General features: G+C 41.6%; 1 protein-coding gene across 1 annotated transcript in view; it reads right to left on the bottom strand.

The window, feature by feature from the left end:
* Positions 1–3,073: 3,073 nt before the first annotated feature.
* The window catches only part of TTLL5 (tubulin tyrosine ligase like 5), a 306,157-nt gene continuing 290,124 nt past the window's right edge, over positions 3,074–19,106 (bottom strand). The window contains exon 34 of the mRNA XM_043473030.1: positions 3,074–3,474. The gene's annotated coding sequence lies outside the window, so the exon portion shown is untranslated. The remainder of the gene's footprint in view (positions 3,475–19,106) is intronic.

The raw sequence follows: 19,106 nt of genomic DNA, 5'->3' as shown, positions 1-19,106 counted from the left end.
GTCTTGACTCATGAGGTATCCTTAATTTATCCTTAATTCCGTATCCACATCTAATGATCGGAGGGTACTGGAATCTGAGGGCCGAGACTCTGAAACACTAAGACACCGCTGACTGTGAATTCCCTGGATGGTGCGCACTGCGCTGCCCTCTGCCTGCCGCCTGCACTGTTCAGGGAATTCATGGGGCCGGAGGCGGTGGCTGAGATTTGGGCAGAAATCATCTCCATTTGACCTCCATTTAAATGTGGGCAAAAATCACTTGGTGTGATTTTTGCATATGGAAATGTGTTGGCTTGTACATTCACTATAAATTCAGGTGAGAATTAAAAGAGAAACTGTCTGTGGCAAATGGTCTACGAATATGAGGCTAATTCTGTTCTCAGGTGGACCCTAGAAGAGCTCACCAGGGACTCCTTTTTGGAGGATGGGCCTCTTGTCAGCGATTTTTGGAATGGAAGAAGGCAAGAGAAGCACAACCTCATAGTTCTCATGTGAGGTCACGGATGCCAGAGCAATGCACAGTTCTACTGTGGTTTCATGTCCACCTGAAACAACCAGCTACAATAAGTGAGGAACCATCTAGCATGTTCCTCTATTGAAATTACCACTGGTTAAAAAAAAGAAAAGTCTTTCTGAAGCTAGAATTTGAGGGTGTAGGATGTGTACAATATGTTCGTGCCTGTGTGTATGCGTCTGTCTCTATGTGTGTTCACCTTGCTCCTTCTTGAGTTGTCCCAAATTAAACTCCTGAATTTGGTCACTAAGACTCTTTTCCTGCTTTGTCTATGCCCAGCCAATTCTGAGGGCTCCTCTCTCACACTCCATCCCATGTGACACCCATTTACTTCCACACTATTTCAGGAAGCATGTCCTGGCTGTAAAATCAGAGCTGGTGGGATTGTCCTCTGTCTTACCCAAGGGAGCCCATGGGTCTGGAGAGGAGATGCAGCATGCCTAGCTCGTCAGCCATGGCCACAGCCAGCCCAGATTTTCAGTCTGTTCATTGATGGCAGTCCTTCTCAAATTTCAGTGGGTGTAAGAATCACCCAAGTGCTTATTTAAAACATGGAATTTCAGGCTGCAGCTTTAGAGATGTCGTTATGGCTAGGTTAGGTCCAGCCTACCTAGAAACTGTATTTTGAGAAGCAGTGCTTGTAGCTGATATTGTTGATCCTTGAGGCTTAACTGAGAAGAGGGAAATAACCTTACAGGCCCTAGAATACCCGCCCCCCCCAATCCATGGCTACTTATTGGCCAAACCATGGCATGTGGGATCTTAGTTCCCCAACCAGGGATCAAACTCAAGTCCCTGCAGTGGAAGCATGGAGTCTTAATCTCTTAATCACTGGACCACCAGGGAAGTTCCAAACCCTCCTATTTATCCAACCTCATTAGGCTTCACTAGAACACTGGCCTCTGTGTTTCACCCTAATGAACCAAGGCCATGAGCAGTGTTTCCTGAAGGATCCCAAAGAAAAACAGCCCCGCTGTGATTCCAAATCTTCTTTCTGTGTTAGGGCTCTATTCTTACCTTAGCTGATACAAATATGGGCAGGGGCCTGAAGCCCAGCCTCCCTGTTCCACATGTCACTTATAGGCACTGCAGAAACCTAAACCATTTTTCTGTCCATCTTTTAAAATATGTGCCTCTCTGGGGGAAGGGTAAAGAGAGGCTCCGCTCTTTACCTTTACGGGTAAAGAGGGAGGATCATGTGATTCGCTCAGTTTGTTACCAAGAGAAGTCCAGTACCAATAATGACATTAAAATACTTGGGTAAATGAAGGAAGAGCCCTGGAGTTCTGGTCTTACACTTGATCAGCATATGGTGAACGCAATAAGCAATTAGCCTGAGGAGTCAGTTCTGATGGTTACCTAGGGCAATTCCAACACTCTAGTTGGTCAAAAAGTTCTTTTACTGGACTCATACCTTCCTATGCTATTTTATAAGATCTGTATGGTATGTCTCCCCAAACACCTTATTTCCCAGTTCTACACATCAGCAGCGGGCTATGGGGGAATTCTAATTTGTCTACTAATCAATTCACAACCAAATTAGCAAAACAGTTAAGATGGTCCTCAAACTACTAACCTGAAGTCTCAGGAACATCTGGAATGCATTCTCTCTTCTCCCCTGCAACTGACAGACTTCATCCCTCACAAAGAAAGAGAGGGCTTCTCTGTGCTCAAACCTGTTTTCCTTCACCAAGAAGGAAGGCAACAGAGCCCCTCTTCTCTCCGCCCTTCTGGGTGTCCTTTTTTTTTTTTTTTTTTTCAGGATTTCAGTGCTAAATCTCTACCACCTTGTTGTAGAAACCACAGATTGCTGGATTCTCCTCCAATAACTTCCTGCGGCAGCTAAGTCAACCTTCAGTGGGCTCTGCAGCCGCCTTTTAACCTTTTCTCCAGTGGAAGCCAGAGAGAGGACCTGGCTAGGGTCCACCTAGGATGGATGAGGAAGCATGAAAGCAGAGGGTAAGCAGGAAGCAGCCAGGGGCTGAGCTGTATCATTCTGATGAACTGTTCAGGTAGACACTGTGCAACTGGATACAAATTCACATGCCATGGGAGGACCCGTCTGCTGTGGTCTGCTAATGGAGATAAGGGCACGCACCAGCATCCCAGATGCTGGAACTTCCCTTGGGGAAGAGCCTGGCCCCACCATCTGCTGAAACCAAATATAAGAGTAAAACATCTCTTTAGAGCTCACATTTCTTAACCGAACTCTAAAAAATTGCCCAGCAATGAAATAAAATGAGACATTGGTCCCATGTCAGTCTTGTTTGTGAATATTGATTGTTGGGAAATTAGTAAATGGAAAAAAAATAAAAATAGACTTACTTTATTAATTTTAGAAATCAGTTAATTCCAAAGGGTGCGTTTACCATGGCTCATGTGGTCAGCGGCACACCGACTTTGTCTTTATGCCCCAGGAAACTTGTCATGCAAGCCCCCCTTTCCCCCAAACCCTCTGGAAAGGGAAGAACAGCTTTGGTAGATAATGTTGTTGGGATTCTAGGCTTGTAGGAGGTAAAGCTTAATACTGCAAAATCTGGAAAAGAAGAGGAAGCAAAATGCAAATAGCCAAAGAGCCTCTTTTATATCATCTGTGTGGTAGCAGGAGAGGGGCAGAGAAGACCTAAGCAGGTGGAGAAGGTGGGGGAAAGGGGGAAAAGATACACGTGTGCTCGGATGGGGTATATATCGCATCCGCTGAAGGTCCCTGCTGCCACGTTCCACTGAAACCCAGCTGATACATTTCCCTGTTGTCTCAGGACAAGCCTGAACTGGCTGACAGGAAACAGTCTACTGCCACTTCTGCTGGAAGGCATTGGGGACTGAAGCAGCAAAAAGTACTCTGGACCCCTTGCAGCGCTGGTGAGTGCTTCACTGGAGTCAGGCACCCAGGGGTAGTGGAGCAGTGAGCAGGTTCCTCCTCCGTGGGTCTGTGCTTCATCTTTTAGTGTGAATGGGATCTGGAAGAGAGGAAGTCAACCACTGAGTACTGGACATGAGCACGTGGGCTTGTACTAATCTGTGGCAATGCTTGGATAAGTTAGCGTTACTGAAGAATAAAGTAGCTGTGGCCCAGATATGGGCCTTATGGCAGAAAGTGAAGAGGAACTAAAAAGCCTCTTGATGAAAGTGAAAGAGGAGAGTGAAAGAGTTGGCTTAAAGCTCAACATTCGGAAAACTAAGATCATGGCATCTGGTCCCATCACTTCATGGCAAACAGATGGGGAAACAGTGGAAGCAGTGTCAGATTTTATTTTTTGGGGCTCCAAAATCACTGCGGATGGTGATTGCAGCCATGAAATTAAAAGATGCTTACTCCTTGGAAGGAGAGTTATGACCAACCTAGATAGCATATTAAAAAGCAGAGACATTACTTTGCCAACAAAGGTCCATCTAGTCAAGGCTATGGTTTTTCCAGTGGTCATGTATGGATGTGAGAGTTGGACTGTGAAGAAAGCTGAGTGCCGAAAAATTGATGCTTTTGAACTGTGGTGTTGGAGAAGACTCTTGAGAGTCCCTTGGCCTGCAAGGAGATCCAACCAGTCCATCCTAAAGGAGATCAGTCCTGGGTGTTCATTGGAAGGACTGATGGTTGAAGCTGAAACTCCAACACTTTGGCCACCTCATGCGAAGAGTTGACTCTTTGGAAAAGACCCTGATGCTGGGAGGGGTTGGGGGCAGGAAAAGAAGGGGATGACAGAGGATGAGATGGTTGGATGGTATCACCAACTCGATGGACATGAGTTTGAGTAAACTCTGGCAGTTGGTGAAGGACAGGGAGGCCTGGCGTGCTGAGATTCATGGGGTCGCAAAGAGTCGGACATGACTGAGAGATTGAAATGAACTGAACTGGCCCAGATAAATGAAGGTCACTTGGAAGTAGAAAACTATTCGGTTAATAATTTTTTAAGTTTATGTTTTAATTGGAGAATAACTGCTTTACAATGTTGTGTTGGTTTCTGCCATACAACACCATGAATCGGCCGTAAGTACACACGTGTCCCCTCCCTCTTGAACCTCCCTCCCTCCCTTCTAGGTTGTCACCGAGCACTGGGTTGAGCTCTTTCTAACTACTTTTGTTGGAAACTGTTCTAAAACACTCCCATTTTGCTGCTGCTGCTTTTTTGCATAGTCCTCTTAGTTTCTCCCGGCCCCCCACAAGAACACTTATCCCTTTTGCGTCTTCAATAAAAGATGCTAAATACAAGTTACCCTTTTCTCGAACCTCAGAGTCAGCATTGTTAGCATTAGATATCTATCGAACTGTGTGGAAAAACTATTCTATGTATGCTCCAGTTTGTCTAGATCTTCCTTCCATGTGGGGTTACCAGGTAACACTTGGCCTTATATCCCCTGCGCTAGCCCCCAATTATATCCCTACACTCCCACCCAGTTTAGGAAAAGGAACATTATCACTACCTCAAATCCCCTGTGAGGCTGCTGCTGCTGCTAAGTCGCTTCAGTCGTGTCCAACTCTGTGCGACCCCATAGACGGCAGCCCACCAGGCTCCTCCGTCCCTGGGATTCTCCAGGCAAGAACACTGGAGTGGGTTTCCATTTCCTTCTCCGATGCAAGCAGGCATGCTAAGTCACTTCAATTGTGTCCAACTCTGTGCGACCCCATGTTCAGCAGCCCACCAGGCTCCTCTGTCCATGGAATTCTCTAGGCAAGAGTACTGGAGAGGGTTGCCATTTCCTTCTCCTGTGAGACTCTGTTAATTCTTTCCCATCCCCACTATCCTGAATTTTGGGTTTATCTTTCCCTTGTTTGCTTTTTAAAAAACAGGTTTAGTTACTATATATACTCATATCCTAAACACTATATTTCAGCTTTATGTAGTTTTGAATTTTACAGTGCTATTTCGTTATGTGACTATTCTTATATGTGATCTCAGCACACAACTGGAAGAATTTCTTTAGATAGATACTTAGGAGTGGAATTGTTGGGTCATAAATACTTGCATTTTCAACCCTCTAAAAATAATGCCAGATTATTTTTGGAAGCAGTTGTACCAATTCACACCCCCTCTGACAGGGTAAGAGCTTCCCCCAACCCCTGACCTTCTCTACATGTGGAAAAGTGGTATTGCCTGAGTATAAAATTTTTGTGAATCAACTGAGATACGATGGTATCCTACGGTGGCATCTGCCTGATTAGGAATGAGGTCGAGCATTTTTTCAAGTTTATCTAGTAATACACATACATATTTTTTCTTCTACAAAATTCCTGGACATGCCTTTTGCTTATTTTCCAATTGAGCTATTGCTTTTTAATGTTTTTAAATAGCTCTATTGGGATGTAATTCCAAACCATTCAATTTATCCATTTAAGGTGTAAATATCCATTTAGTATATTCAGAGTGCATCCGTCACCACAATCAAGTCTAGAACATTTTCATTGAAAGGAAATGAAAACCCACATCTCTGAGCCATCACCCCCACACATCTCATCCCCCTATATCCCTAGATAACCACTAATCTACTTTCTATCTCTATAGATTTGCCTATTCTGTTGTTGTTGTTGAGTCTCTAAGCTGTGTCTCACTCTTTGCAGCCCCTTGGATTGCAGCACTCCAGGCTCTTCTGTCTATTATTATCTGTCTAATACTGCCTATTCTGTGTGCTCAGTCACTTCAGTCGTGTCTGACTCTTTAGGACTCGATGGACTGTAGCCTGCCAGGCTCCTCTGTCCCTGGGATTCTCCAGGCAAGAATACTGGAATGGGTTGCCATTCCCCCCTCCAGGGGATCTTCCCAACCCAGGGGTGAACCTGCATCTTCTGCAGCTCTTGTCTTGCAGGCAGATTCTTTACTGCTGAGCCATCGGGGAAGCCTATTCTGGACATTGCATATTAAGTGGAATCATATAATATGTAGTCCTTTGTGTCTGGGTTTTTTCACTTACCATAATGTTTTCAGGGGTAGTTCACATTGCAGAATGTATCAGTATTCTATTCCTTAAATGGCTGAGTAATACTCTCTTGTGTATATATAGTATATTTACTCACTCATTAGTTGGTGGATGTTTGGGCTGTTACCACGTCTTAGATATTATTAATAATGCTGCTATAAACATTCAAGTGCAAGTTTTTGTTAGGACATATGTCTTCATTTGGGTTACATATGTAAGAGTAGAATTGATGGGTTATAATGGTAATTCTATGTTTAATGGTTTGAGGACCAGCCAAACTGTTTTCCAAAGTAGGTGCACCATTTTGGATTTCCACAAGCAGAGTATAAAGCTTCTAATTTCTTCAAATTCTCATCAACACTTTTTACTGTCTTTTTTTGAATATTGCCATCCTGGTGGGTATGAAATGATATTCTGTTGTGGTTCTGATTTGCATTTACCTAGAAACTAATGCTGTTGAGAATGTTTTCATATGCTAATTGGCATGCATATCTTCTGTGGAGAAATGTCTTGTTCAGATCCTCTGTCCATTTAAAAAACTGAGTTGTCTTTTCAATTAATGAGTTGTAAGACTTTTCTACATATTCTAGATGTAAGTTCCTTATTACATACATAATTTGCAAACATTTTCTCCCATTCTGTGGTTTGTCATTTCATTTCGATGGTGTCCTCTGAAGCACAAAATGTAAAAATTTTGATGATGTCCAGTTTGTCTATTTCTTTTCTTTTTGTTGCTTATGCTTTTGATGTCATATCTAAGAAACTACTTATTGGTCTTTTTCTTTTTACTTATTGGTTTTTAAAGTTCTTTGCTTAATACCTGGACACTAATTTTTTGAAGGTATGTTATAAACACCCTTGCTGAGTTTGTGACTTGTTTCTTCAATCTCTTTAGAGTATCTTTTTTTGTAGAGCTTGTTTCATGATTTATTAATTTATAAGTAAAGTCCTATTCCCAGATAAAAATTCGGTTGCATTTTTAGATATACATTAAACAAGTGACCTTTCCAGAAAATGACTTTGTTTTAAATGTTAAGACTTCCAGAATATCCAGGGCAGTCACCATAAAAAATAGATGGTTTCTTTAAAAAACTTCTTAAAATTAAAAATTTCAAACATCCACACAAACTAGAAGAGTATCAGACACTTCCCTGTTCCCATCCTCTAGCTTTGATCATCATTAGCATCCTACAATTCTTGTTTCATCTCTCTCCCCGTGCATGCTTTTTCTTCTGGAATACGTCACAGAAAACCCAAGATAACACATCATTTCATCCATAAATACTTTAGCATGTATTTCATGTAGATAAGGACTCAAGGATAAAAGGAAAACAAATCAACCCCCCCAACATAGTTATGGTGTCTTAGAAGTTCTTAATTTGAACAAAGTCAAATTGATCAGTTTTCATCTTTCTAGTCTGCACTTTCTGGATCTGATTTGAGAAAGCTTTTCCTTACATTATGTATTGTCATACACTGTCTTATAAAATATGGACACTTTTGCTTCTGTATTTAAGTATTTTAATCCAAACTAAAATTGTGTACAGTATGAAGCACAGATCTACTTTCATTTTTTCTCACACAATAACAAATTTTCCTAGCATTATTTATTGAAAATTCTACCCTTTCCTCCTTTAACTGTAATGTTTCTCTACCATACACTGTTTCCATGTAGAAGACCAGTTTACTGTGCCAACGCCACATTTTCTTAATTTCTTTACCTTGATAATAATCTTGATAATAATTTTGGGTATGTTTTAAGACAAGTCACACATGGCTCCCTATCTCTCATTCCTATTCTGTAAGAGTATAAGGGTTATACCTGGCCTTTTTCTCTTCCAGGTATATTTCAGAATCACCTTAAGTTTTAAAAAAAATGAATAACTAATATCCTCTTCTCCAGTCTACAGATCAATTTTGGAGTGAACTGACATCTTACCAAACTGATTTTTAATCTATGAATATGTATCTCTCTTCACTATTTTATTTTTTAAGTGACTCTACATGGCAAATAGATGGAGAAACAGTGGAAACTGTGGCTGACTTTACTTTTCTGGGCTCTAAAATCACTGCGGATGGTGATTGCAGCCATGAAATTAAAAGACGCTTGCTCCTTGGAAGGAAAGTTATGACCAACCTAGACAGCATATTAAAAAGCAGAAACATTACTTTGCCAACAAAGGTCTGTCTAGTCAAGAGTATGGTTTTTCTAGTAGTCATGTATGGATGTGAGAGTTGGACTATGAAGAAAGCTGAGTGCCAAAGAATTGATGCTTTTGAACTGTGGTGTTGGAGAAGACTCTTGAGAGTCCCTTGGACTGCAAGGAGATCCAACCAGTCCATCCTAAGGGAGATCAGTCCTGGGTGTTCACTGGAAGGACTGATGTTGAAGCTGAAAGTCCAATTCTTTGGCCACCTCATGTGAAGAGCTGACTCATTTGAAAAGACCCTGATGCTGGGAAAGATTGAGGGGAGGAGGTGAAGGGGACGACAGAGGATGAGATGGTTGGATGGCATCACGAACACAAAGGACATAGGTTTGGGTGAACTCCGGCAGTTGGTGATGGACAGGGAGGCCTGGAGTGCTGCGGCTTATGGGGTCACAAAGAGTCAAACACGACTGAGTGACTGAACTGAACTGACATAGGGTTTTATAATTTTTTAAACACTAGGTTTTAACTGTTTTTGTTAGATTCTTCCCTAGGTATATGTTTTCATGATTATAACTTTGATACAAAGGGTGTGTGCTAAGTCGCTTCCATCGTGTCTGACTCTTTGTGACCCCATGGACTATAGCCCGCCAGGCTCCTCTGTCCATGAGATTCTCCAGACAAGAATCCTGGAGTGGACTGCCAAGACCTCTTCAGGGGATCTTCCCAACCCAGGGATGGAAGCTGGGTCTCTTATGCCTCCTGCACTGGCAGGTGGGCTCTTTACCGCTAGCACTGCCTGGGAAGCCTGCTACAAAGGCTATCTTTTCTATAATCACATGCTCTTCTACCTGTCTGATGCTGATGTACAGAAATGTAATTGATTTTGGAAAACGCTTATAAAGCTAATAATTTACTTGAACACTTGTTCTGGGTTTCCAACCAGACAGATGCATTATGTGAGAATAATGACAGATTTTCTTCAGTCCTTTCTTCATTTTTTTCCTTGCGTTACTTTGCTGACCAGGACTTTCAGTACAACACTCAACAGAAGTGATGGGTTCCCTTGTCCTGCTCTGCGCCTTAAAGGAAGTATTTTCAAGGTTTCCCAACTAATAGTGTGATAGTTACTGTTGACTTTTTTGTAGAGATATTCTATTATTAGGTTCTCTTCTCTTCTGAGTTAGCTAGGAATTTTTTTTTAAGTCATGAAGGTACTGAATTTATCAAATGCTCATTCTGTATCCATTGAGAGGAGCATATGATTTTTTTTCCCTTTGATCTGTTACTGCAGAAAATTACACGAGTCAATTTTTAAATATGACACAATCCTTGAAGCTCTGGGTAGACCTAACTTGATCATGATTTTTTTTTTTTTAACGTTGGGCTCAGTTCGCTAATGTTGTAGCCAGATATTTTTATGCATTTATATCCACAATTAAGAAATTATAATTTCAGCAGTTTTGGGGTAGACTGTCTTTGTTAGGTCTTGATATTAAGACGATAGTAAGAGTTAGGGTGTTCCCCCTTTTCCTTGACTCTGGAACAGTTTATAGAAAATTCGTATATGTGGTTCTTGGATGTCCAGTAAAACTATAAAAGCCTAGGGTTGAGCTTGTGAGAAGACTTGTTCTTGACTCAATTTCCTAATAAGTAAAAGAATATTTGGGCTTTATATTTCTTCTTTAGTAAATTTTTTTTCTAATTTTTTTTTTATTAGTTGGAGGCTAATTACTTCACAACATTTCAGTGGGTTTTGTCATACATTGATATGAATCAGCCATAGATTTACACGTATTCCCCATCCCGATCCCCCCTCCCACCTCCCTCTCCACCCGATTCCTCTGGGTCTTCCCAGTGCACCAGGCCGGAGCACTTGTCTCATGCATCCCACCTGGGCTGGTGATCTGTTTCACCATAGATAATATACATGCTGTTCTTTCGAAACATCCCACCCTCACCTTCTCCCACAGAGTTCAAAAGTCACTTCTGGGCATACACACTAAGGAAACCAGATCTGAAAGAGACACGTGCACCCCAATGTTCATCGCAGCACTGTTTATAATAGCCAGGACATGGAAGCAACCTAGATGCCCATCAGCAGATGAATGGATAAGGAAGCTGTGGTACATATACACCATGGAATATTACTCAGCCATTAAAAAGAATTAATTTGAATCAGTCCTAATGAGATGGATGAAACTGGAGCCCATTATACAGAGTGAAGTAAGCCAGAAAGATAAAGAACATTACAGCATACTAACACATATATATGGAATTTAGAAAGATGGTAACGATAACCCTATTTCTTCTTTAGTAAATTTTTGTAAGCTAAATACTAAAATTGTATCCATCTCTGGTAGCTGAGCTGGTAAAGAATCTGCCGGCAATGTAGGAGATGCCAGTTCGATTCCTAGGTCAGGAAGACCCCCTGGAGAAGGGATAGGCTACCCACTCCAGTATTCTTGGGCTTTCGTGGTGGCTCAGATGGTAAAGAATCAGCCTGCAATGTGGGAAACCTGCGTTCGATCCCTGGGTTAGGAAGACCCCCCTGGAGAAGGGATAGGCTACCCACTCCAGTATTCTTGGGCTTTCGTGGTGGCTCAGATGGTAAAGAATCAGCTTGCAATGTGGGAGACCTGTGGTTAGGAAGATCCCCTGGAGAAGGGCATAGCAACCCACTCCAGTATTCTTGCCTAGAGAATCCCCATGGACAGAGGAGCCTGGTGGGCTACAGTCCATGGGGTCACAAAGAGTTGGATGCAACTGAGTGACTAAGCACACACATCCATCTCAACAAAGTTTTAAAACTGTATCAAAACAAGGTTATTCATAGTATCGTCCTACCATCTGTTTTATCTCTGAGGGATGTATAATGTCTCTATTTGTTCCTCACAACCCTATGTTTATTTTCTATTTTGCTAATTTCCTCTTTTATCTTTATTATCTTTGAATTTATGTTGTTGTTCTTTTTTTAACTTAAGTCAGACACTTAGCACATTAACTTCCAGCCTCTCCCCTTCCCCTAGCATAAATTCGCCTTTAATATTCCTCAGGTTTTGATAAAGTGTTTCCTAACTATGATTTTTTTGATGAATTAACTCTTTCTTCATTTTTAAACACATGAGACTCTTCTACTTATCTTTCTGTTATTGGATTGTGATCAAGGAAGATGGTCTTTGAAATGTGATTTAAAGCCTACTACATAGTTTCTACAAATACTAATGTTTATTATGCACTTACATAGCATGATGTTCTATACATATCTATTACGTCAAGTCTGTTAACTGAGTAGTTTAAACTTCCTAAAATGTTTTCAAGATTTTCAGACTGCTTGATCTACCAGTTACTGAGTTACATTAAAACATTCTATAATGAAGATGGATTTGTCTATTTCTCTCTGTGGTTCTGTTAAGTTTATAAAAATCAGTCAACATGCTAGTTAAAATAAGTACACAAGGAAAGGTTAAATACTTTCCTGGTGAATCTTTAGAACTTTTTCCCAAAATGTAGTGATCCCTTTTATTTTTCAATATACTTTTTGCCTTAAAGTCTATTTTGTCTGATGACTATAACTGCACCCTCCTAGTATATCTTTTTCCAACTTTTCCTTTCATGCTTTTTTATATACATATGGTTGAGATGTATCTCTAATTTTAAATAGCCTACAAGTGGCTGCTTAAAACCGAGGCTAACAATATATCCTCTTCTGGTTGACCACTTTGCCCCATCGCACTGCTACTATCTTGCCCCGTCTGATGCAGCAGCCACAGAGACGATATTAGATCCAAAGTCAGCTCCTGCACGCCTCTACCCCGAACGCTCTGACGGCTCACACTTCCCTCAGAAGGAAAGTACAAGTCCTTTCCTTAGCTTGTGGGGTCTTCGTGATCTGACTCCTCATCATCTCTGAGGCCCATCTGTGCCCACTCTTCCTTGCTCCCTACTATCCTGCTTGTCTTTCCCAAACACGGCAGCCATGATCTCTTCCAAGGCAGGTGCTCGTGCTGATCCCTCTGCTTGGAATTCCCTTCCCTCATCCCCACCAGCTCAGGCCCTCACCCCCGTCAGGTCTTCACTCAAACGCCACACTTCCTGACTACTCTGTTTAGAAGAGTGCTTCTCCTCACTCCCTGTTTCCTTTCACGGCTTCTCTTTCTCTCTAGAACACTCACCACTCTCTAATGCGCTATTTGTGTTACTTATTTGGTTTTCTCTCTCTCCCATTAGGGATTTTTGGTTGTTCCGTTCACTGCTCTGAGCTGTGAGCCTAGTGCTGACCCTAGCGTGTAGCACACAGTGTGGTTTAGTGCTAAGACCCTTGGGAGACCCCATGAACGGTAGCTGGCCAGGCTCCTTTGTCCATGGAATTTTCACACAGTAGATGCTCGGTAAGTATTTGGCCAATGGATCAGTCTCTGACTCTCACTGAAACATTTAGTTCATTCACATTTCCATAATTACTAATATTTTTATTTACTTCTACGATCTTAAATCATGCTTTCTATTTGTTCCACCTTTTCCGTGTTTTCTTATGGATTTATCATTTTTCTCATCTCATTTCCTCTCTACTATTTTAGAAGTTTCACATTTGTAATCTTTTAGTAATTACTCTACACTTCTGCATTTGTATCAAGTATGTCTGGCTGAAGTTAATCAATATCTTCACCTTTCCATTGTACCATGTCAGGTTAGATGTCTGACTCTGATCATACCTTCTCTCTTGATTTATATGATACTGATGTTGGATATTTTCATTCCCTCCCTCTCCCTTTTAACCTCATAAGAACATCATTATTACTTTACTGGTTATTATGTTTACATTTGCCCATATTTTTACACAGTCTTTGCTCATAATTCCTCCTTGCATCTCAGACCTTTTCCTGTTATCATCTTTCTCTATTTGAAATACACTCATTAGGTTCTTTCCTTTTGTGGCAGTTTGTTAGGGGCAAATTCTTCAGGGCTTTGTATGCTAAAAAGTGTATTTTTTCTCATCCTCATCTATGAAATGCTTTAAACATGCTTTAGGTTTGGTAATTCTTTCTTGTCACCAATGGTAAGGTTTCCACTATCTCTGTAGAGAAGTATGCTGGAGTCCTTTTGTAAGTCTTCTTTACTCTCTAGCTGCTCTTAACATCTTTCCTTTGTCTCTGATATTCTAAAGTTTAAGTATGGTGTGTCTAGTTGTGGATTTCTTGTGATTCACTGCAATTTGTGTATCTTTCATCAGCTTTGAAAAGTTTTTAGCCATTAACTCTTCAAGTATTGCCCCTGTCCCATTTTTCTTTCCAGAACTCCAATTAGATATCTATTACAGCTCCTCCATATGACTTCTCTATATGACTTCCCTGGTGGCTCAGATGGTAAAGTGTCTGTCTACAATGTGGGAGACCCGGGTTCGATCTCTGGGTGGGGAAGATCTCCTGGAGAAGGAAACGGCAGCCCACTCCAGTATTCTTGCCTGGAAAATCCCATGGACGGAGGAGCCTGGTGGGCCACAGTCCATGGGGTTGCAAAGAGTTGGACACGACTGAGCAACTTCACATACATAGGGCTTTTCATTTGGTTTTCCACCATTATTTTTTTCTGTACTACATTTCAGATAGTTTCTTTAAATACAACTCCAGCTCACTGAATCTCTCTTTAGCTGGATCTAATCTGTACTGAAGCCCATCTGTTGATTTTTAAGCTTTAATTACTATATTTTTTTCAATTCTGAAAGTGCTACTTAGTTCTGTTTCAAATCTGTTTGGTCATAATTTTAATCTCTTGGTTTTACTCACAGTTTCACTCCCTCCTTTCATTTCTCTAAACATATGAGCAAGTTTTTTTGTTTGTTTTTAGCTATTTAAAAAAAAATCTATTTATTTTTAATTGAAGGATGATTATAATATTGTGGTGGTTTCTGTCATACATCAACATGGATCAGCCGTAGGGGTATATATCTATGTCCCCTTCCTCTTGAGCCTCCCTCCCACGCCCCACCCTATCCCACCCCTCTAGGTTGTCACCGATCCCCGGGTTGAGTTCCCTGAGTAATACAGCAAATTCCCACTGGCTGTTTCACGTATGTTAGTGTATATGTTTTCATGCTACTCTCTCCATTCATCCCCAACCCCTGCCTACCTATGTCCACATGTCTGTTCTCTATGTCTGTGTCTCTATCGCTGCCCTGCAAACAGGTTCATCACTACCATCTTTCTAGATTTCATAAATATACATTAATATACAATATTTGTCCTTGAGAAAACATTTTAAAAATTGTACGTCTAGTTATTTCAGTATCTTGGTTTCTACAGGTCTGATGTTGTTAGCTGTTATTTTTGCTGACTTTGACGTATGGGGCCATGTTTCCTTCTTTGCTAAACTGTGATATCATGGTTCTTAAAACGTTACCTGTGGGAATTATTTGAGATTTGAGTTGAAGGACGATTTCTCCAGAAAAAAAAAATGTATTTAATTCTACTGGGTGCCTGGGGCCACTACTAGCTTAGGACTACTTAAACGAAATTCTGAGTTAGAAGTTTTTTGAAGCACCTAGGGAACAGGGTTGTAAATGAACAGGGTAGAGTCCCCTACTCCATTTCACTCACCACCAAGGTTTAAGACAGGCAACTTCTTTCAGTGCCTGAGCAGTGGAGGTCAGGTGGGTGGGTTGTTTATTTCTGGTTAAACTTTCCAAGGAGAATATAGCCCTGTGGGGTCCCATCTTTATGTGAAAGGTCTCCGGTTAGACTCTCACCTTGAGATTGGCCTGATGTCCCTTATATCTGCCATAATTCTGGTTGAGGGCTGCTCCCATCCCTTCTCCTGCCTGATGACCCGGTGCTGGATAATTGGGGCAGGAAAGGTATACAGAATGATAATGTTACTGCATTTTCCCCCTCTCTGCCTTTGTGGCCATGATCACAGCCCAGTTCTTTTTTGTAGGACTTAAAAAAAAAAAAAAAAAGGCCATTGAAGTTATCCCATCTTCTTTTTGCTTTGATGTCCTAGTGTGGAAATGCTTTCTTGTTTTTTGGTCAAATGTCTATGGATCATACTGTCTATTTATACACTTGGCTTTTATCAAATAAAGTTACATCTTATTAGGTTAGTTCTAAAGTCAAGAAGCAACACAGGCATAAAACCAGAGTTACTTTTGAAAATCGTAAAGCACCTGTAAACTACATTATACTGGTGTGGCAACTATCAGGGTCCAACAAACCCAATTTTTCTTCCAGCCTAGCACCTAACTGCCTTCTGTTACTTTACTACAGTGAATAAAAATATTTTTAAACATGGGGCAACATTTGCGAAGGTGAAACATACCATTAGAGGTACCTGGGAGTAGAGGAGGCACAGCAGATCCACATTCCATGCTCACTTTAAGGCACACGTTCCCCAAGCCCTGAATGGTGGACAGACTTTCCTAAATTGCCCCAGTTTCTTGAACCTTTTTTGGGGGGTGGGTAGGGGGAGGGGACTGTGTCTTGCACGTGTCCGTCATTTCCCCTGTGACGCTCTTTTAAGGGCAGAGACCATGTCTTACAAATCTTTATGTGCTCCGAGCTCCTAGTATTTTGGTGTGCAAGTATTTACAGAGGGACTGCATGGTAAATACTCTGTTGACTGCCGTGGAAATGATCAGTAGCACAGTTCCCAATGGGAAGTAAAAGGCTTCTAACTACAGACTGCTTCTTCAAGCGGCAAAAGGCCTGGTGTGATAAGCAGCAATCACGCTTCAGACCGGAGCTCTACCACCCACTCATCAGCTGTTTCAAGGAAAGGGGTGCAGACTTCCAATGAGATCCTCTGATCATGGCTTTTCTAGTCGAGAAAAGACAGAACGTCATCACGACTTCCATTCCAATAAAGACGGCCCGGACCTCAACCAACATGATATAACTGGAGTGATCTTTTTCCCTCCAAGGTCTGAAGTGAGTAAGAGAAAATTAATTTTTAAAATTACCTAAATGCAAAAAGTTTTTAAAGTTGTGCCTTAGATTTGTCCCTCAGGCCTTTCCAGCTGATCTGAGTCGCCCCGGTAGTACCCCGGCAGCATTCCGGTTTGCTAAGAAAGAGAGTGAATGAATCACTTTATTTTTATCCTGAGTGACACGAGGAGAAAGGGGACAGCTGGGGAGTGAGGGCCGACCTGCTGCCTTCCCCTCCACCTCCCCGGGCACAGCTTGAGTACGCAGGGATGAACCACACAGGCACGAGAGCAAAAGGTCCGCTTCAGGAAACCCTGCCTGGGTGACACGGGCGCTGGGCACAGCTGCCAGGGGTCTGCTCAGAGCAAAGGCAGCCCCCGAGCCACGCTGACACGCGGCCACACTGGAGAAGGGAGCTGACCGACCTCAGCAGCACCACCGGACTCCCACGCCCTCCCAGAAACGCTCCTGCATTTCTAAAAAATACAGGCACTTGGTGTAACTCTCTGATGCCAAAACCAACATGGGCTCAAGAGACCATCCATGGGGGGAGATGTACTTCCTATGCAAATGAGCATTGAATAGTTTTAACTGCCGTTTAAAGGAATTCTACTGCAAAGAACTAAAGTCACATAGACAATAAGCCTAATTCTTCTCAGAAAGTTGTACCCAATGAATCTCTGAAAGTTTATTTCATTCTTAAGTGAAGTGAAGTTACTCAGTCATGTCCGACTCTTTGTGACCCCGTGGACTGTAGCCCACCAGACTCCTCCGTCCATAGGATTCTCTAGGCAAGAGTACTGGAGTAGGTTCCTTACAGACCTGTAAAAACCATATTATCCTTATTCGGGGTCATTTTCTTATTACAATAAACCCTAAGATAAGCATGATAAAGTTACAGCATGGAACAGAAAGATACAAATCTATGAGAATGACTTTCAGATGTCACTCAGTCAGAAGTGTTTCTTTTTCTTAATTACATTCAAGTGCAAGTTGCTCAGTCATGTTAGATTCTTTGCGAACCCATGGACTATACAGTCCATGGAATTCTCCAGGCCAGAATATTAGAGTGGGCAGCCTTTCCCTGCTCCAGGGGATCTTCCCAACCCAGGGATTGAACCCAGGTCTCCTGCACTGCAGGCAGATTCTTTACCAGCTCAGACAGAGAGTACACTAAGGGCAGACTATTTAACATACTTGCACAGAGCTTTTTTTTTGGCATGCTCAGGCTGCTTGCTCTTTGGCTTCAGTAGTGTTCTGATTCTTTGCAACTCTATCGACTGGAGCCCACCAGGCTCCTCTTGTCCATGGAATTCTCCAGGCAAGAATATTGGAGTGGATTGCCATTTCCCTCTCCAGGGGATCTTCTTGACCCAGGGATCGAACCAGGGTCTCCGGCATGCAGGCAGATTCTTTACTGTCTGAGCCACCAGGGAAGCCCTTTTTCTGGCATGAGCATTTAATAATTTCCTTTTTTTTTGAAAATTTAAAAATTGCAAGGCTGATCTAAATAAAACTGCTTGGGCTCTATTAATAATTCTACGATCTATCTACAACTATCTAGCTGTGAAGCATAATTCAGTTAAGTATATCTGAGATATATATATATATATTTATATATGTTTACATATTTTTATGTTTATATATAATATCTATATATAAAATGTTTATATATAATATACCTGTAAATAAATCTGGATTTATAAAACAAACCACTAAATCATTAAAAGGGAAATGATTTGTTTCACAGAAAGTTTTTACCTTCTTGAAAAGAACTGATTTCTTATGCAAATTTAATGATGGCCATTCTGACTGGTGTGAGGTGGTACCTCATTGTAGTTTTGATTTGCATAAGAGAGTAATTAATTGCATAAGAAATTAATTAAGTAGACTTTAATGATGGTCATTCTGACTGGTGTGAGGTGGTACCTCATTGTAGTTTTGATTTGCATAAGAGAGTAATTAATTGCATAAGAAATTAATTAATTAAGTAGACTTTTTAATGATGGTCATTCTGACTGGTGTGAGGTGGTACCTCATTGTAGTTTTGAAAGCCTACTAATAATAAAAGTTGGACAGGGTACGGAGAAAAAGGAACCCTCTTACACAGCTGGTAGGAATGTAAACTGGTGCAGCCACTGTGGAGAACAGTATGAAGGTACGTTAAAAAACTAAAAATAGAGTTGCCACAAAAAGTGAAAGTTGCTCAGTCGTGTCCAATTCTTTGCACCCCCATGGACTGTAGCCCACCAGGCTCCTCTGTCCATGGAATCCTCCAGGCAAGAATACTGGAGTGGGTAGCCACTCTGTTTTCCAGGGGATCATCCCAACCTAGGGATCGAACCTAGCTCTCCTGCATTGGAGGTGGATTCTTTACCGTCTTGAGCCACCGGGGAAGCCCAAGAATACTAGAGTGGGTAGCCTATCCTTTCTCCAGCAGATCTTCATGACCCAGGAATTGAACCCGGGTCTCCTGCACTGCAGGTGGATTCTTTACCAGTTAAGCTACCGGAAATGCCCCCCAAAACTGCCATATGATCCAACAATCCCACTCCTGGGCATATACTGAGACAAAAGTATAATTCAAAAAGATATATGCACGTCAATGTTCAC

Source organism: Cervus canadensis, chromosome 6, assembly GCF_019320065.1.
Source record: "Cervus canadensis isolate Bull #8, Minnesota chromosome 6, ASM1932006v1, whole genome shotgun sequence".
Classification (NCBI taxonomy): domain Eukaryota; kingdom Metazoa; phylum Chordata; class Mammalia; order Artiodactyla; family Cervidae; genus Cervus; species Cervus canadensis.
This window is presented reverse-complemented; position numbering and strand designations above follow the sequence as displayed.